Below are 21440 nucleotides of genomic sequence, written 5' to 3'. Positions count from 1 at the left end.
TCTGACAAAACGTCTTACTTTGGCAAAACGTCCTACCGTAAGTAGTTCATGCGTTCTCGGCGGCTCTAGTGACCCTCGAACTCTCGGCTAGCTATCGAGGTGGTGGATAACATACGTCTCCCCCACAAGAGCACGAACCTACAACTTTTCTACTACTGTTTTTACAAGGCGTACACGGTAAAAACATTATGCTGTTATTTGTTAAGCACTTGTGCATCTTGTGAAAAGAAATAAGTGGCTGAGATGGATGTCATATGTGCTATTGATATTATTTTACTCGTTTCTAGTTTTCACGGTGCTCCATGATTGTGAGAGGAATAAAAAAGAATTGTGGACATCAGTACGAAGCATGGATTCTTTTGACCAGAGTAGATACACTGGTCCCTTGAATATACTAATCTTTTTGAGGTGGGTGACTGTTCCTGTGTATTTACAGAAACAATGGTTGTGATAACCTCAGCTGTTTCAGAGGGTGACTGTTCGTTGCTTTGCGCACTTTTAAATCTGTATACAATGGTTTGTTCCCTTTTTGTGTTCTGAGGTTTAAACAAAGATGTACTAGATGTATTATACCGGTCCCTCGAATCTACAAATCTTTTAGATGTGGATGACTGTTCATTTTCATCTGTGTTTACAGAAACACTGGGTGTTGGAACCTCAGTAGTTTCTTTTTGGCTGACAGACTCTGGAGCTGTACAAGAGGAATAAAGAGCTGCAATGCTTTTGTGAACCTGACCTGGGAAGGGAGAGAAATATATTTTTTTGTTTTTGTTTGTCTTCTTGTTTTATTTGATTCCTTGTGGGATTTGGATCCAACAAGTAAAGTATGCATATTATGCACACACACAAACACACATGCAGCTATTACCATTTCTTGTATTCTTGAATAAAGACATTCATCTGACACATTTAAAATGCAGCCAATTGTTTTTATTGTTATATTATTAAGAAAAAAGAAAAGGTGGGGGTGGGGGGATGTAAAGAAGAGCTTAAAGGAAAGGGCTAGAGGAGAGAAAACCCCAACAATTAGCAGGGCATTTTTTTACTTGGACAAATTGTTAATAAAGTTTCCATATCTGTAACAATGATGACAGTATAATTGTTTATAAACAATTATATTGACAATTATATGTGTCCAGTATGTTGGCTCATTTTCTTTTACTTTTTGCATTTGAAAATAAAAGTTGGGCTGCTTTTGACACCATTACAAGAAGTGTTGTTAATGATTCTTTTTGAATTAAAATCAGGTTACCACAAATTGTTTTTTTAATTTAATTTAATTTGAAATGTTTGTCAGTGGGTAAACAATTCGTAATGCAAAGTCAGAAACATCGAGTTATTCTTGTACTGCATGCTTGCAATAAATAAGTTGTCCTAACAGTCAGTCAAAGGAGCTTGGAAAGAAAAGCGTCTGGACTTCTTTGAGTTGAAGTGACTGATATATATATTTTTTGTCTGTTTGTTTTGTTGGTTTTTGTTTTTTGCCCTTTATCACCATTCCTCTTCCCTGCTGTTTTTCTTTCCCTCTTTCTTTCTCCCCTTTCTTTCCCCCAGTCATGTCTGTCCTATGTGTAGCAAGTGAAAATAAAATAAACAAGAAAAACAAAGGTGAATCAAATAGACCAATACGGCAAGGCCGGGATGGTCCATTTGGTAAAGTAAATCCGTTAGTTATATTTAACATAATGTTAAATGGCAACATTCTGTTTACAATGTTACCATTTCACATTATGTTAAATGGTAACATTCTGTTTACAATGTTACCATTTTACATTGTGTTAAATGGTAACATTCTTTTTACAATGTTACCATTTTACATTGTGTTAAATGGTAACATTCTGTTTACAATGTTACCATTTTACATTGTGTTAAATGGTAACATTCTGTTTACAATGTTACCATTTTACATTGTGTTAAATGGTAACATTCTGTTTACAATGTTACCATTTTACATTGTGTTAAATGGTAACATTCTGTTTACAATGTTACCATTTCACATTGTGTTAAATGGTAACATTCTGTTTACAATGTTACCATTTCACATTGTGTTAAATGGTAACATTCTGTTTACAATGTTACCATTTCACATTGTGTTAAATGGTAACATTCTGTTTACAATGTTACCATTTCACATTGTGTTAAATGGTAACATTCTGTTTACAATGTTACCATTTCACATTGTGTTAAATGGTAACATTCTGTTTACAATGTTACCATTTCACATTGTGTTAAATGGTAACATTCTGTTTACAATGTTACCATTTCACATTGTGTTAAATGGTAACATTCTGTTTACAATGTTACCATTTCACATTGTGTTAAATGGTAACATTCTGTTTACAATGTTACCATTTCACATTGTGTTAAATGGTAACATTCTGTTTACAATGTTACCATTTCACATTGTGTTAAATGGTAACATTCTGTTTACAATGTTACCATTTTACATTATGTTAAATGGTAACATTCTGTTTACAATGTTACCATTTTACATTATGTTAAATGGTAACATTCTGTTTACAATGTTACCATTTTACATTGTGTTAAATGGTAACATTCTGTTTACAATGTTACCATTTTACATTGTGTTAAATGGTAACATTATGTTTACAATGTTACCATTTACATTATGTTAAATTGTAACATTATGTTTACGATGTCACCATTTTACATTATGTTAAATTGTCAGTAGGCCTGGTACCGGAACCGGTACTGGACCCCCTTTTACTTTCAGCCATCAGAAGAGGGTACACTGTGGTCATAACAATACTCAGACTGTAGCATTTAAAGGTCCCAAAGTGTACCAGGAAAATATCCCCCGCACAATTACACCAGCAGCCTGAATTGTGAATGTGAGGGAGGATGGATCCATGCTTTCATGTTGTTCACTCCAGGCTGATATAAAAATGATATAACTAATACTACTTCTACTAATAATGACAATAACAACAAAATAATAATAATAATGTCAAAAATACCAGTAATAATAATAACAATAACAACATAAACAACAACATTACTACTAATAATAATAAAGATAAACAAATGTATTAAAAAATTAATAATGATAATAATAATAATAAAACTGATCATAACAGTAACAATATCAATCATAACAACAACAGTACTAACAACAATAATAACAATAACAATGAAGGTGTTGCTGCAGATCTGAGTCCCGACTCTGCTGCCTTTCTAGTGCGGCAAAGAAAGTAAGAAATAGAAAAAGAAAAACACAAATAAACTGAGTGTGAGGGTTTTTCTACAAGTTACACTGAATATTTGCACAGACATGCTGACTGTTTGCTGGGAGACGTCACCTGTCTTTTATAGAATAGCAGGTAAGCTGTTCTCTGCCGCTGCTCACACACAGACTCACAATTTTAGTACAAGATGGCGCCAGTATGTTCGGCTCGCCGTCACTCCTCCTCCTGTTTTTTGGTTTTTTGTTTGCTGTTCTTTGCCTTAACTGTGGAAATCAACTCGCTCCGGACTTATGACCGGCAAACTCTCTTTATTATTCGAGACTCAGCAGTGTCAGCACCTTTGTCCTCTGTCTTTGATGGACAAACAAGCGGTGTGCCTCCACTGTTCGATGGTATTCCACCTTACCTACGTCGCACCTGGTTCCTCCCTCCCAAGCTACACCGGAAAAAACGTTGGAGAAGACGAGGGAAGCGAAGTGGTCTCCTGGCTCGCACAAAGGCATTTCTATCACTCTCCTGCCTGGCTGATCCTCCCCTCGCTCAGATGGGTTTCTGCTACTCTGCTGCGCTGAGGGGCTCACTCCAGCCCAGAGGACCCTGGGTGAAAACCGTCTCTCAAACTCCGCCTGCTGTTGCTCCGGCTTTACCGGTAGGCCCGCTTCTTGGCCCGCGCCTCCCTCGGTCATCTGGCTCACTCCTCGCCATGCCGGCGGCGGCGTTCTCCTCTGGTAGGCGACTCTCTGCCATCTCCGGCCCACGCCTGGTGTTTGCTCCCTTCCTGCGTGACTCTCCGGGTCCGTCGCTCGCTGTTTCCGTTCCGGGTCCTCGGTCATCGGCTCTCCTACAGCCACGGATCCGCAGATTTGGTGCTACAAACTCTAACCTACGCCCACTCACCCGCATATCAACCCCGATGACAGCTACTGATCTCACCTTATCTATGGCTTTGATCAACACTCGATCCCTCTCCAATAAGACGTTTCTGCTCAAGGATTTTTTCTCTTCTTACGACTTGGATTTTATGTTCCTGACGGAGACCTGGTTACGCGCTGGTGAGACTGTGGCTTTCTCTGAGCTTCTTCCTCCAGGCTGTTGTTTTTTAAACACTCCCAGGTCCTCTGGCAAAGGCGGAGGCCTCGCCTGTGTTTTTAAATCTGTTTATGACTGCCATCAGATTTCTTTTTCCTCTTTTTCCAGCTTTGAACTACAGCTTTTTAAACTAAACTCATCCACTCCGTTACTGATTGCAGTGGTATATCGTCCTCCCAAATTTAACAAGGACTTTATCAGTGAGTTTGGGGAATTCCTTTCAGGGCTTTCAGTAGATTTCGATCATTTTCTTATTGTTGGTGACCTGAATATTCATGTGTGCTGTCCATCTAAACCCCTGGTTAGAGACTTTGTTTCACTGTTGGATTCCTTCAACCTTACTCAGTGTGTGTCTGGCTCCACACATGAGAAGGGTCACACTTTGGACCTTGTCATGTCTCACGGCTTGGGTATCCACATCTCTGAAATTTGTGAGAGTGCGTGTATCTCCGATCATTTTCCTGTTCTATTTTCTGCCACTGCACATTGTTCTGATGCTGCAGTTAAACCACCTTCACGCCGTCACCGGATCATCAATACCCATGTACCATCTCAGTTTTCTGCTACTTTTAGCAACTCTGAGCTCTCCATGGTGGACTGGATTGATTACTTGTGTGCAGAAGATTTAACTGCTCTTTTCAACTCAACATGTACTTCTATTTTGGACCTCATCGCTCCCCTAAAAACACTCCGTCCCAAAGCTCACGCTGAACCCTGGATTACAGACTCTGTTCGTGCTCTCAGGCGCACCTGTAGGTGTGCTGAGAGAAAATGGAAAAAGGACAAGCTGCACATTTCTTTTAATATCCTCAGAGACTCTCTTTCAACCTATCAGAAAGCCGTTAAAGAGGCCAAGTCCTCCTACATATCAAACCTGGTTAGCAGTAGTGTCCATAAACCTCAGACTCTGTTTCGTGTTTTAAATTCCATTGTAAATCCTTACACATCCACCAGCCTCACACCTTCTGCCACCCTCTGTAATGACTTTCTAAAGTTCTTTGTAAACAAGATTTCCTCCCTGCAGTCTGTCATTCCATCTTCACCTTCCAATCCCTGTGTTTTGTCTTTGTGCCATTCTGCCTTTAATCAGTTCGAACCAATCTCTCTCTCTCAGCTGCATGAAATAGTCTGCAAGGTTAAGACTACCAACTGTTCCACCGATGCTATCCCCTCTCGGCTTCTGAAGCAGGTTCTGGACTCAGTCGGACCTTTCCTTCTGGTCCTGATCAATGCCTGCCTCAGTTCTGGTTGTTTTCCAACACCCTTCAAGCACGCTGTTGTTCAACCTCTCCTTAAAAAGCCTAATCTAGATCCATCCCTACTCTCTAACTATAGGCCCATTTCCAACCTCCCTTTTCTGTCTAAAGTACTGGAACGAGCCGCCCTCACGCAGCTCCAGCTATTTCTTGACAATAACAATCTCTATGAGAAGTTCCAGTCTGGTTTTAGAGCTCGGCATAGCACAGAAACCGCCCTTCTGAGAGTTTTTAATGATTTGCTTTTAACTGTTGACTCTGGTTGTGCTGCTGTCTTAGTAACCCTGGACCTGACAGCAGCCTTCGACACTGTTGATCACAACATACTGCTATCCCGCCTTCAACATTGTGTCGGTTTAAAGGGCACTGTCTTAAAGTTTTTCCAGTCCTATTTGAATAATAGGAGTTTTTCTGTTCACCTTGGTGAACTGTCATCTCCCAGAGCTCCTTTAACCTGTGGCGTACCTCAGGGGTCCATACTAGGCCCCCTGTTGTTTATTCTGTACTTGCTCCCTCTGGGCGATGTGCTCCGTAAACATAATGTGTCCTTCCACATCTTTGCCGATGATATTCAGATCTACCTCCCTCTGAGGTTGAACTGCAATGTTTCTTTGCAGCCGCTACTCTCCTGCTTGTCTGACATTAAGACTTGGATGACTCTTAACTTCTTACACCTTAATGAAAGCAAAACTGAAGTCATTGTGTTTGGGCTTCCTAAAGATCCCAACTTCTCTCTTGACTTTTTGGGACCCCTAACCTCCGATTGCACTTCTTCCATTAAGAGTCTTGGTGTTATTTTTGACAATGCTTTTAAACTTGATAAACAAATCAGCTCTGTAGTTAAGGGATCTTTTTATCATTTGCGGATTTTAGCCAAAGTCAAGTCTTACCTTTGCAGGAACGATCTAGAAAGAGTGGTCCATGCTTTTATTACTTCACGGCTAGACTACTGCAATTCCCTCTATGCTGGCCTAGATCGTTCCTGTCTACATCGCCTTCAACTGGTGCAGAACGCTGCCGCTCGCCTGTTGACCGGTTCAAAAAAAAGAGACCACATCACTCCGGTTCTCTGCTCTCTCCACTGGCTCCCAGTTGCCTTTAGGATTGATTTTAAAATCTTATTGCTGGCTTTTAAGGTTTTAAATGGCACTGCACCTTCTTACCTGTCAGAACTCCTTAGTACTTATCGCCCCAGGAGATCTTTGAGGTCAGCCGACCTGATGCTTTTAGATGTTCCCAGGTATAAATTAAAGACAAAGGGAGAGAGGGCGTTTGCTGTGGCTGCACCCAGACTGTGGAACAGTTTACCTCCTCACGTCAGACTCTCCAAAAGCCTAGAAACTTTTAAAACCGCTCTTAAAACTCACCTCTTTTCATTGGCTTTTAGAAAGGTTTAATTTATTTGTTTTATATATTTTTATTTTATTTTTATCAGCGAGGTGTTATTACGAAATTGTGTTCTATTGTATTTTTATCTGTATTTACTGTACAGCACTTTGGTCAGCCTTGGTTGTTTTTAAATGTGCTCTATAAATAAACTTGACTTGACTTGACTTGACGTGGTCTGGCAGACCAACTCGTCATCGTACGTGAGCCGGCTGTCTGTGACGTCGTCTCTTCCGCTCATCTGGTGAACGCCGTCACAGACGTAATGTCCTGAGAGGAGAAGGCGCACTTATTAACGTCTCATAAACTTTCAAAGCTGACCTGCATTCAGCACATGTGTCTGAAAGCACCCACTCACCGCTGTAAGCTGAGGAGCCCAAACGACTGATCACGCTGACCAACAAATAGCGAGCAGTTTACTGGGAGAGGGCAGCGGCACCACCCGTTAGCTTAGAAATGGGCTCCATCCATACTTGAAATGAACGGTGTGCCTTTTCCCTTACCTCTTCAGTAAAGGCTGTGTCCTGGCTGATCACCAGCTGCTGTGTCAGAACAATGGGGCTGTTCTTCTTCTCCACGGTGAACGATGGAGTGAACGTAAACCACTTCAGCTGGAGGATCAGCACACTGAAAGAGATGAGACAAAGAGGAGAGGCTCAAAGGAAGACGCAAGGAGGACATGACATGAACAAAACTGACACCGACTGAACTGTGGTGGTTTGAGGCCTTTGGGGACCGATTTGAGGTTACTCACTTTGGCAGGTTCAAGAACAACAGCTCCTCTTTGATCTTCTTAGCTCCGCACTGGCATTCGTAGTCCAACAGGCCGCCCTGCAGCAGGGAGCAGGAGGAACAGGTGCATTAGAGTTAAACTCTTTTACAGATGAATTCACATATTCGTGGGAGCAAGCCTGTTCACAGAATAGAGTCTAAACGAGCTCTTACTTTCAGACTCCAGCCCCGCCCTTCAGCAGCTCCGCAGCATCCTGCTGGCTGGCACAACCTTGCCATTGGCTGCTGCCAGGGACTCAACAGGTTAGAACAAAAATATAAATATTATATCTGAGTTCTTATGTGGACCCGCCTTCCAGACACAACGTCACCTTCCATCAATGTCCACAGGTTAGCGGCCCTCGCTCTGTTGGTCCTCCAAAGTGACGAAGACGCCTTCTGGTGTCTGGTGGCAGTCGTGGAAGCCATCATGCCTCAGGACTACTACACCAAGAATCTGGTTGGCCTCTCAGGTCAGCAGACACACTCACCTGCTTGCCTGCTGTGATCTGTTTTAGTGATCAGTGAGGCTGATCTCTGTGAGTCTTTGTGCTCAGGCGGACCAGCGCGTGCTGAAGGACTTCATGGCGGAGAAGCTTCCTCGCCTGGCATCTCACTTTGAGGATCACAACATTGACGTCTCTCTGGTCACCTTCAACTGGTTCCTGGTGGTTTTTGTGGAGAGTCTGCCCAGCGACATCCTGATGCCTCTGTGGGACGCCTTCCTGTATGAGGGTACCAAGGTACCATACACCCGAACACACCATGACAGAAATGCAGACAACACTTGAATGCACCACAGTAGTGTCCATGGAAACAAAAATGATTTTGTTTTCACCTTTAGATGTCTTTATTTACATTTTAGGAGTAATAAGACATTGTTTACTAAGCATGGGGAACTGTCATGTGACATGAAATAGGAGTGGGAAAGCAGATCATTCTAGTAACGACCTCACAGTCTACCACAAGCAGCGTAAATCCAGACGATGAGCGGGACAATGGCTTTGGGCTTGTTTCTGCAATGTGACAAATGCAGCACAGCTTTTACATCGTTTGTCTCAGGAAATAAAATCACAGTTCAGACACAGAAATATATACCACACAGGGATAAATGCTGACAACAGCTTCAGCCACGTAGATCCAACCCAAAAGTTTAATTTAAACTTAAAGCTCAACTACCAAGTAAGTTAATATTATCTGGCAACTGAGGAACCAAGTGGCTTATTGGAAATCGATCAGAGCTGTAATGAGTAAAGGGCCCAACTGCACCACAACTGAAAGAGTAATTTTATGACTCACCTCCTCAAAGTTTCCAATTAATTGTGTGGCGTGAGTGTCCTGTTATGAAATGCGTGTCTGTGCTGCAGGTGATCTTCAGATACACTCTGGCTCTGTTCAAATACAAAGAGGACGACATCCTGAAGATTCACGACAGCGTGGAGATCTACCAGTACCTACGCTTCTTCACAAAGACCGTCTCCAATGCCAGGTACGCACTCGCCTCCACCCGCCTTAATCTACGAGCTGTTACACTCTCAGAAGTGTAGCGGATGTAGCTGTTGAATCTTTGAGCTTCAAACCCTTTTTACTGAAATTTTGTGAGAAGTTTAAATTTCCCTGATCACAGTAACAATGATTTAAAGATTTTTAAGTATCTGCAGCTCTCGGATACATGTGGTCCAGTCAGTCCAGTATTTCCTGCTCAAACTGCAGTACCTGAAGTATCAAGCAGCATAAAACAGAAACACTCAAGCTGATCAGTTTCCAGTTCCTCTGTGTTGGTGATCGAGTCCTTTCCACCTGCGTGTGTCCATGCAGGAAGCTGACCAGCATCGCCTTCAACGACATGAACCCATTCCCCAGCCGGCTGCTGAGGAACCGGCGAGTGCTCCACCTGGAGCGCCTGCAGGCGGAGCTGCGTGAGCTGGAGGAGCAGCACAAGGAGTTCATCACCGAGAGCGTCGAAAGACAAAGAGCTCGACGTCATGGTGAGCGAGGACGACGAGGACCTCTGATCACACGGGACGCTTCAGCTGCTCACTTCGAGACGACGATGAGTTTTCCATGAGTTCAAGAGAATTTCACTAAACCGGCTGTTAACTGGTTTCCTTCACACCAAACACAGGATTGTGTCAGGTTCACCATCTCTACTAACACTACAAGGAAACAGACGCATACAGATTTAACTGCATCACATCTCTGAAACAAGCTTGCAGTAAACAAATGTGTACTGTGTTCACGTGTGTAATAAGTCAGGCTGCAGAAATGTGCAGATGTATTTCAGTGAATTCATTTGGATTAATATGTGATAGCTTATTTATTTCATTGCATCTTTTGCTTTATACCTAAAAATGCGTGACATTTCTAAATGTAGTCACATCCCTATGAAACATGGTTGATTATCACCTGTAGTCACAGCTGGTGATAAAGTAATTAAATGTCCAGCTATTCAAAAATAGGGCATTCTGCACAATGAGTACTTTTTGGTACTTGAAGTATATTTTGATGCTGATGCTTCAGGGCATTGTGCTGCATTGTCGAAGCTCTCTGGGCTTCCGGTTAGAACGACCTCACAGTGTTTTATTTTGATCTGGTGTAAAGTGCATTGTGCGGAAATGACAGCATGATAGTCACATGATAAAACTGACTTTTCTTTTTTTTTTAATTTTACTGGGTGTGCATCTTGTTCAAATGTCTTTTTCAGCATTTGTACATAAATATTCTGTATATAAATATTTGATTTTCATTTATTTTACAGAGTCCTTTATTTTGTTTCACAAATATGACATTCATGTCAAATGACATCTGCAGACTTTATAATGACCAGCAGGGGGCAGTGTATTGCAGTCTATGAGAACATTTACTGAGACCTGTTTCATGCACTAGTTTCATGTCTCATTGAATCCAACATGATGTTGATTTTGTAAATTAAGGTCACATCTTCATCACATCTAATTTCAAAACACTGATCAATTTAAAAAAAAAATGAATTCCATACCAATTGCAGGAATAAAATAGGAATAAATAACAAACGAGAAATACATACAAAACAAGAGAAAGGCACACATGAGAGAACAGGTCACATGACAGCACAGCATTATCTACCCACAATTTGAACTAAATAACAGATAGCACAGGCAATGAAAACAAACGGAAATCAGAATAAATTTAAAAACTTTTATTGATGTTAACTTGAAGTGCTGAATTAGCCCTGTTGTCAGTTCAAATCACTTCAATCTATAGCGCACTTTAAGGTCTTTAGACCTTGAAAAGTAATACACTGCAAGGTAAGCTTGCAGCATCTTACTTTAAGGTCAACTGTGAAACTTTGTGGAAAGCCTGAGACAAGTTGATGAGTCAGTGAAGCGCACTTCCTTCTGATGACGGCTATACTGAGGTGAGTTTTTAAGCATATCCTGAACTTTATTCATTATTAGACTTCTGACACCTGGCAAATAAACTCTCACGCGATATGAGAACATAACAGCAAAAAGCCAGTAGCTGGTACATGAATGGATAAAAATTGGATCCCTCTTAGATTGAATTGGTTGCCCTCTTATATTACGTTGTTTTGAACCTAACCGCATCCACTGAATTAATGCAGTTTTCAGGACAGTAAAAACAGAGAACTCTGATATACACAATTTCTGATTGCTGATAGTGTTTCTTAATGCAAAATGGGCTTCCATTTAAAATGCAATTGCTTTATGTTCGATCTTTAGTGAAGAAGGGTCATTTTTGATTCTGTGGACAAGGGATGCAAATGGAATGTGAAGGCAACAGGTAGTAGGGTGAATTAGGGTTTCGTGTGGTCTTCAGTGCATGAATTTTATTGCCACTTTATTTCAACTTTTTATTAATGTACTCAAAAGAAAAACAAGAACCACAAAGGAGATTCTTGTGATTCTTGTTTGTGCTATCTGTTTGTGAAAGAAAGCACATTTTACCACATCATACTGTGTTTGCTGCCATTTATTTTACTCGTCCTGCCTGAGTGTCTGGGCTGCGTTTGTCTGTGCACCTTTGTTCTGGCCTTCTGCTGATGGGTTTCACATGCTGGGCTTTCCCTCTTGGTCCACACCCAGCAGCCTGCTGCTGACCACACACAGCCTACAAACTGATCCATCCATGCATGCATGGCCTGGTTATTGTTGAGTTATCACCTCCAGCTCCTTGCTCATAACCAGGTAGATACTGGGCTGGGCCTGATCTCTGAGCTCAATAACAATGACAAAAATGCCAAACACTTTACTCTTCATGGTAAAAAATGTTTATAATACAGTAAAAACTGGATGTAGCCAAAATCAGTGTTTTATATACAGTGTAAGTGAACAACATTGCTACACTGCTGGTGTTTGATTGATAGAGGCTTTCTTTATAAGAACTATGATATCATTTCTTTTGCTGATTAACAGTTTTTATATCATTTTTATATCATATATAGCTTTCAAGAAGCCAAAGATCACTGGACGAAAAGACTACAGACCTGTGGCTCTGACATCTGGTCAGGAAGTCTTTTGAGCGCCTGGTTCTCTCCTATCTTAAGACCCTCACGGCCCCCCTCCTGGACCCCCTGCAGTTTGCATACAGAGCCAACAGGTCTGTAGACGATGCCATCAACATGGCCCTACACTTTGTCCTGCAGAATCTATGCTAGGATCCTGTTTGTGGACTTCAGCTCTACCTTCAACACCATCCTTTCAGACCTTCTTCAAGGATTGCTTTCCCAGATGAATGTGCCTGATCCCATCTGCCGGTGGATCACTGACTTCCTGACGGACAGGAAGCAACCAGTGAGGCTGGGGAAGAATGTCTTGGACTCCCGGACCATCAGCACGAGCTCCCCTCAGGGCTGTGTTCTTTCTTCTATGCCCTTCTCCCTGTACACCAACTGCCGCACCTCCAACCACCAGTCTGTCAAATTAATTAAGCTTGCAGATGACACCACCATTATTGGACTCCTCTCAGACGGGGATAAGTCTGCCTACAGGATGGAGGCTGAACATCTGGTGTCCTGATGCAGCCGCAACAACCAGGTGCTGAATAAGTGTTATTTTCATTTACCACTGGCCCAAGTACATTTTTATTGGCTTGTGAACAAAGCTGTAGTTTTTGTATTTTTAAATATTAACGCAATTTAATTGAGACATTATTTATATTATTTCACTTTCAATGTGAAAAATGCTGTAAAAACGTTGAAAATAATAGTCACCCCTGTTCGCTGCAATGTAAAATAGTACAACTGCTGTCAGCCTTCATTAAGTTGCATCATTTAAACATTTGCATATTTTTATTCAACTTCTGCAGGATGCTTTGATGAAAGACTCCCTTTTCCCAAGTAGAGGCTTTACTAGAGGTCACAGGAACAGCGCTGCTGTTTTGGATGCGGAAAAATGTTGTCTTTCACTCTACCTGAGCTCAGTGTCCCAGTAAGGGCTCCGCCTCATTGTAGCTGACGCTGAAATGTTTGTGTGGGTTGCCATGACAACACCAGAAGTGCATCTGAGATCGTGTCCAAATTCATGGGCTGCATCCTCCTGAGGACTCGGTGTTCTGACAAAACGTCTTACTTTGGCAAAACGTCCTACCGTAAGTAGTTCATGCGTTCTCGGCGGCTCTAGTGACCCTCGAACTCTCGGCTAGCTATCGAGGTGGTGGATAACATACGTCTCCCCCACAAGAGCACGAACCTACAACTTTTCTACTACTGGTTTTACAAGGCGTACACGGTAAAAACATTATGCTGTTATTTGTTAAGCACTTGTGCACCTTGTGAAAAGAAATAAGTGGCTGAGATGGATGTCATATGTGCTATTGATATTATTTTACTCGTTTCTAGTTTTCACGGTGCTCTATGATTGTGAGAGGAATAAAAAAGAATTGTGGACATCAGTACGAAGCATGGATTCTTTTGACCAGAGTAGATACACTGGTCCCTTGAATATACTAATCTTTTTGAGGTGGGTGACTGTTCCTGTGTATTTACAGAAACAATGGTTGTGATAACCTCAGCTGTTTCAGAGGGTGACTGTTCGTTGCTTTGCGCACTTTTAAATCTGTATACAATGGTTTGTTCCCTTTTTGTGTTCTGAGGTTTAAACAAAGATGTACTAAATGTATTATACCGGTCCCTCGAATCTACAAATCTTTTAGATGTGGATGACTGTTCATTTTCATCTGTGTTTACAGAAACACTGGGTGTTGGAACCTCAGTAGTTTCTTTTTGGCTGACAGACTGTGGAGCTGTACAAGAGGAATAAAGAGCTGCAATGCTTTCGTGAACCTGACCTGGGAAGGGAGAGAAATATATTTTTGTTTTGTTTTTGTTTGTCTTCTTGTTTTATTTGATTCCTTGTGGGATTTGGATCCAACAAGTAAAGTATGCATATTATGCACACACACAAACACACATGCAGCTATTACCATTTCTTGTATTCTTGAATAAAGACATTGATCTGACACATTTAAAATGCAGCCAATTGTTTTTATTGTTATATTATTAAGAAAAAAGAAAAGGTGGGGGTGGGGGGATGTAAAGAAGAGCTTAAAGGAAAGGGCTAGAGGAGAGAAAACCCCAACAATTAGCAGGGCATTTTTTTACTTGGACAAATTGTTAATAAAGTTTCCATATCTGTAACAATGATGACAGTATAATTGTTTATAAACAATTATATTGACAATTATATGTGTCCAGTATGTTGGCTCATTTTCTTTTACTTTTTGCATTTGAAAATAAAAGTTGGGCTGATTTTGACACCATTACAAGAAGTGTTGTTAATGATTCTTTTTGAATTAAAATCAGGTTACCACAAATTGTTTTTTAATTTAATTTCATTTGAAATGTTTGTCAGTGGGTAAACAATTCGTAATGCAAAGTCAGAAACATCGAGTTATTCTTGTACTGCATGCTTGCAATAAATAAGTTGTCCTAACAGTCAGTCAAAGGAGCTTGGAAAGAAAAGCGTCTGGACTTCTTTGAGTTGAAGTGACTGATATATATATTTTTTGTCTGTTTGTTTTGTTGGTTTTTGTTTTTTGCCCTTTATCACCATTCCTCTTCCCTGCTGTTTTTCTTTCCCTCTTTCTTTCTCCCCTTTCTTTCCCCCAGTCATGTCTGTCCTATGTGTAGCAAGTGAAAATAAAATAAACAATAAAAACAAAGGTGAATCAAATAGACCAATACGGCAAGGCCGGGATGGTCCATTTGGTAAAGTAAATCCGTTAGTTATATTTAACATAATGTTAAATGGCAACATTCTGTTTACAATGTTACCATTTCACATTATGTTAAATGGTAACATTCTGTTTACAATGTTACCATTTTACATTGTGTTAAATGGTAACATTCTGTTTACAATGTTACCATTTTACATTGTGTTAAATGGTAACATTCTGTTTACAATGTTACCATTTTACATTGTGTTAAATGGTAACATTCTGTTTACAATGTTACCATTTCACATTGTGTTAAATGGTAACATTCTGTTTACAATGTTACCATTTTACATTGTGTTAAATGGCAACATTCTGTTTACAGTGTTACCATTTTACATTGTGTTAAATGGTAACATTCTGTTTACAATGTTACCATTTTACATTGTGTTAAATGGTAACATTCTGTTTACAATGTTACCATTTTACATTGTGTTAAATGGTAACATTCTGTTTACAATGTTACCATTTTACATTGTGTTAAATGGTAACATTCTGTTTACAATGTTACCATTTCACATTGTGTTAAATGGTAACATTCTGTTTACAATGTTACCATTTTACATTGTGTTAAATGGTAACATTCTGTTTACAATGTTACCATTTTACATTGTGTTAAATGGTAACATTCTGTTTATAATGTTACCATTTCACATTGTGTTAAATGGTAACATTCTGTTTACAATGTTACCATTTTACATTATGTTAAATGGTAACATTCTGTTTACAATGTTAACATTTACATTATGTTAAATTGTAACATTATGTTTACGATGTTACCATTTTACATTATGTTAAATTGTCAGTAGGCCTGGTACCGGAACCGGTACTGGACCCCCTTTTACTTTCAGCCATCAGAAGAGGGTACACTGTGGTCATAACAATACTCAGACTGTAGCATTTAAAGGTCCCAAAGTGTACCAGGAAAATATCCCCCGCACGATTACACCAGCAGCCTGAATTGTGAATGTGAGGGAGGATGGATCCATGCTTTCATGTTGTTCACTCCAGGCTGATATAAAAATGATATAACTAATACTACTTCTACTAATAATGACAATAACAACAAAATAATAATAATAGTGTCAAAAATACCAGTAATAATAATAACAATAACAACATAAACAACAACATTACTACTAATAATAATAAAGATAAACAAATGTATTAAAAAATTAATAATGATAATAATAATAATAAAACTGATCATAACAGTAACAATATCAATCATAACAACAACAGTACTAACAACAATAATAACAATAACAATGAAGGTGTTGCTGCAGATCTGAGTCCCGACTCTGCTGCCTTTCTAGTGCGGCAAAGAAAGTAAGAAATAGAAAAAGAAAAACACAAATAAACTGAGTGTGAGGGTTTTTCTACAAGTTACACTGAATATTTGCACAGACATGCTGACTGTTTGCTGGGAGACGTCACCTGTCTTTTATAGAATAGCAGGTTAGCTGTTCTCTGCCGCTGCTCACACACAGACTCACACGTGGTCTGGCAGACCAACTCGTCATCGTACGTGAGCCGGCTGTCTGTGACGTCGTCTCTTCCGCTCATCTGGTGAACGCCGTCACAGACGTAATGTCCTGAGAGGAGAAGGCGCACTTATTAACGTCTCATAAACTTTCAAAGCTGACCTGCATTCAGCACATGTGTCTGAAAGCACCCACTCACCGCTGTAAGCTGAGGAGCCCAAACGACTGATCACGCTGACCAACAAATAGCGAGCAGTTTCCTGGGAGAGGGCAGCGGCACCACCCGTTAGCGTAGAAATGGGCTCCATCCATACTTGAAATGAACGGTGTGCCTTTTCCCTTACCTCTTCAGTAAAGGCTGTGTCCTGGCTGATCACCAGCTGCTGTGTCAGAACAATGGGGCTGTTCTTCTTCTCCACGGTGAACGATGGAGTGAACGTAAACCACTTCAGATGGAGGATCAGCACACTGAAAGAGATGAGACAAAGAGGAGAGGCTCAAAGGAAGACGCAAGGAGGACATGACATGAACAAAACTGACACCGACTGAACTGTGGTGGTTTGAGGCCTTTGGGGACCGATTTGAGGTTACTCACTTTTGCAGGTTCAAGAACAACAGCTCCTCTTTGATCTTCTTAGCTCCGCACTGGCATTCGTAGTCCAACAGGCCGCCCTGCAGCAGGGAGCAGGAGGAACAGGTGCATTAGAGTTAAACTCTTTTACAGATGAATTCACATATTCGTGGGAGCAAGCCTGTTCACAGAATAGAGTCTAAACGAGCTCTTACTTTCAGACTCCAGCCCCGCCCTTCAGCAGCATCCTGCTGGCTGGCACAACCTTGCCATTGGCTGCTGCCAGGGACTCAACAGGTTAGAACAAAAATATAAATATTATATCTGAGTTCTTATGTGGACCCGCCTTCCAGACACAACGTCACCTTCCATGAATGTCCACAGGTTAGCGGCCCTCGCTCTGCTGGTCCTCCAAAGTAAGAAAAAATGAGGAAAAAATAAGGAGCAGACCAAGCAAAAGAGGGTATTTAAAGAGACAGTGCTCTTAAGGTGCATTTTTGGCGAGTTTTATTATCTAAATGTCATTGTGTCACTTTCTTATGAGGCTTCAGTGAACTGAAAAAGCTTCTGGGATGAGAAGCGAAACGTCTTCAAAAAAGTTAAAGAAGTCCGGTTGCTTTTTTCCCCCAAGCTCCTTAGAGTTCTCTGAAAATGGTCAGGTAGAAGGACTGGACTGAAAATGAGTAAAAAAGCAGCCAAAACCCAAGGAAGTTGAAAGACTGGAAACTATTGCTGAGGTCATGTCAGTGTAAAAAGTTACCTACAAGTCTGGCACCTTGGAAGCAAAACATAAAGAAATAAGGTGTAAGGCCAAATGTTTGGTCCTGCCGCCAACCGGACCATGAAATATAGAGCACAGGTGAACAAAGTGAGGCAGCAGTTTGCTGATTTCCACCTTGTGCCTTTCATGTTGATCAGCTTAGTAGTTTGCCAGCTTTCTAGCTGTTAAAGACTTTTGGCGAGAGGTTATTCATATTTGAACTCTAATTGAACCCCTCTTTTTTTTTACTGTTTTTTTGTTTGTTTGTTTTTGGGGTTTTTTGTTGTCTTAGATGGCCTGACTCAGCAGGTGGGGGCAGTTTCTGAGTTTACCTTCGTTCAAACAGTGCAGAAATGGTTTCGCTATGCTCCAGACCGGATGGGTGGTGCAGGACGCCCGATATCCAGCCCCATCATGGAGTAAACTAAAAACAGTAAATAATACATTTAACAAACAAGCAAGCTCTAAATTTAAGCGGAGAGACTGCAGACATAGCCGCACCATTCCAGGGATTTTTGGTTAGCATGAGGGGTCTAGCCAGGACCCTTACTGGATACTGGGTGGGAATCGAACGTGCGACTCCAAAGATGTGTAGTATTACCACTACACTATCCAGCTGCGCTACACTATCCAACAAAAAAAGTTTTTAGAAAATTTGATAAAGTCTGATGCTTAATATTGTAGGGATATTAATATCCCTATGATATTAATACGGATTAATAACACAGAGAAGTCATACTTCTGTTATGACAGAATTAATTGGGTAAATTATATTTACAATTGTAACATTGTAAACTTAATGTTACGATTTTACATTATGTTGCAATTTAACATAATGTGAAATTGTAACATTGTAAACATAATGTTACAATTTTACAATTGTAACATCCATCCATCCATCCATCCATCAGTCCATCCATCTTCATCCGCTTTATCCTAGGTCGCGGGGGCAGCAGCCTAAGCAAAGAGGCCCAGACCTCCCTCTCCCCAGCCACCTCCTCCAGCTTATCCGGGGGAACACCAAGGCGTTCCCAGGCCAGCCGAGAGATATAATCTCTCCAGCGTGTCCTGGGTCTGCCCCGGGGCCTCCTCCCGGTGGGACATGCCTGGAACACCTCACCCAGGAGGCGCCCAGGGGGCATCCTTGTCAGATGCCCGAACCACCTCAGCTGGCTCCTTTCGATGTGGAGCAGCAGCTGCTCTACTCTGAGCCCCTCCCGGACGGCCGAACTTCTCACCCTATCTCTAAGGGAGAGGCCAGCCACCCTTCGGAGGAAGCTCATTTCTGCCGCTTGTATACGCGATCTCGTTCTTTCGGTCACTACCCACAGCTCGTGGCCATAGGTGAGGGTAGGGATTGTAACATTGTAAACATAATACAATTTTACATTATGTTACTGTCAGAGTCGGACGGTGCCCCGACCGGTCGACCTGTGTGTGTGTGTTTTTTTGTTCTCCTCTCTCGCTCCGCTTTTTCTCCGCTGCGATTGTTACGCGGTCGCGTAGCAACGGGAGACCTCCGACCCGTACGTGCTGCCGCTCTGAGCTGCCTACTAAGCCTGGACGCGATCGAGACGGAGAGACGGAAGGGGACACTTCACTGATTCTAGGGAGTTTTGTGGACACACGAGGGGAGACGGGGAGAGGAGCACTGAAGGGACTTGCACTGTGGATAACTGTGGATTGATTTTGGCTTCACTGTAAATAAAGACACTGTTCAACTTAAACGAGAGGTCCGCGTCTAGGTTCGCTAACTCACCACCCTTAACAGCTACAATTTAACATCATGTAAAATTGTAACATCATGTTACAATTTGTAAATTGTAACATTGTAAACATAATGTTACAATTTTATATGATGTTAAACTGTAACATAAAGTAAAATTGTAACATTATGTTTACAATGTTACAATTTTACATTATGTTAAATTGTTACATAATGCTTAACAGATAATGGTTATCCTCTTTTTATATCATACATCATTGTCTCTGTAGGAGGGTCTGGAGCACCCCCTGCTGAGCCGCTGGGCTCAGTACCTTGCAGGCAGGTCCGACGATGACTTCATCATCTCACCTGAGCTCAAAATTCTGGTGCGTGAAGGCGTCCCTCGGGAGTATCGGCAGAGAGTGTGGCGCTGTTTGGTCCGAGCCAGAACTTTGACAAGCCAAGAGTGCCACACGCAACGCTATCAGCAGGTACAGCTGTAGAGAGAGAGAGTGCTTTATCCGCACCTGAGCACAGGTGGCTCTTTCCTCCTTCCTGTTGGGAATGCTGGCGAGCACTCAGTAATCCTGTTCTGTTTCCAGCTGTGTGAGAAGAGTCGGACAGCTCCTAATCCTGCCTCCAGGCAGGTCCAGCTGGACCTTCACCGAACCCTGACGACCAATCAGCACTTCTCCTCGCCGTCCAGCCATCCTTCTGGCCTTCTCCGGGCATAACCCTGCCATTGGCTACTGCCAGGTACTCAACAGGTCAGAACAAAAGTATAAATTTTATATCTGAGTTCTTATGTGGACCCGCCTTCCAGGCAGAACCTCACCTTCCATGAATGTCCACAGGTTAGCGGCCCTCGCTCTGCTGGTCCTCCAAAGTGACGAAGACGCCTTCTGGTGTCTGGTGGCAGTCGTGGAAGCCATCATGCCTCAGGACCGATTTGAGGTTACTCACTTTGGCAGGTTCAAGAACAACAGCTCCTCTTTGATCTTCTTAGCTCCGCACTGGCATTCGTAGTCCAACAGGCCGCCCTGCAGCAGGGAGCAGGAGGAACAGGTGCATTAGAGTTAAACTCTTTTACAGATGAATTCACATATTCGTGGGAGCAAGCCTGTTCACAGAATAGAGTCTAAACGAGCTCTTACTTTCAGACTCCAGCCCCGCCCTTCAGCAGCTCCGCAGCATCCTGCTGGCTGGCACAACCTTGCCATTGGCTGCTGCCAGGGACTCAACAGGTTAGAACAAAAATATAAATATTATATCTGAGTTCTTATGTGGACCCGCCTTCCAGGCAGAACCTCACCTTCCATCAATGTCCACAGGTTAGCGGCCCTCGCTCTGTTGGTCCTCCAAAGTGACGAAGACGCCTTCTGGTGTCTGGTGGCAGTGGTGGAAGCCATCATGCCTCAGGACTACTACACCAAGAATCTGGTGGCCTCTCAGGTCAGCAGACACACTCACCTGCTTGCCTGCTGTGATCTGTTTTAGTGATCAGTGAGGCTGATCTCTGTGAGTCTTTGTGCTCAGGCGGACCAGCGCGTGCTGAAGGACTTCATGGCGGAGAAGCTTCCTCGCCTGGCATCTCACTTTGAGGATCACAACATTGAGGTCTCTCTGGTCACCTTCAACTGGTTCCTGGTGGTTTTTGTGGAGAGTCTGCCCAGCGACATCCTGATGCCTCTGTGGGACGCCTTCCTGTATGAGGGTACCAAGGTACCATACACCCGAACACACCATGACAGAAATGCAGACAACACTTGAATGCACCACAGTAGTGTCCATGGAAACAAAAATGATTTTGTTTTCACCTTTAGATGTCTTTATTTACATTTTAGGAGTAATAAGACATTGTTTACTAAGCATGGGGAACTGTCATGTGACATGAAATAGGAGTGGGAAAGCAGATAATTCTAGTAACGACCTCACAGTCTACCACAAGCAGCGTAAATCCAGACGATGAGCGGGACAATGGCTTTGGGCTTGTTTCTGCA

This window comes from Rhamphochromis sp. 'chilingali', assembly GCF_963969265.1.
Source record: "Rhamphochromis sp. 'chilingali' genome assembly, chromosome: 13".
NCBI lineage: Eukaryota > Metazoa > Chordata > Actinopteri > Cichliformes > Cichlidae > Rhamphochromis > Rhamphochromis sp. 'chilingali'.
This window is presented reverse-complemented; position numbering follows the sequence as displayed.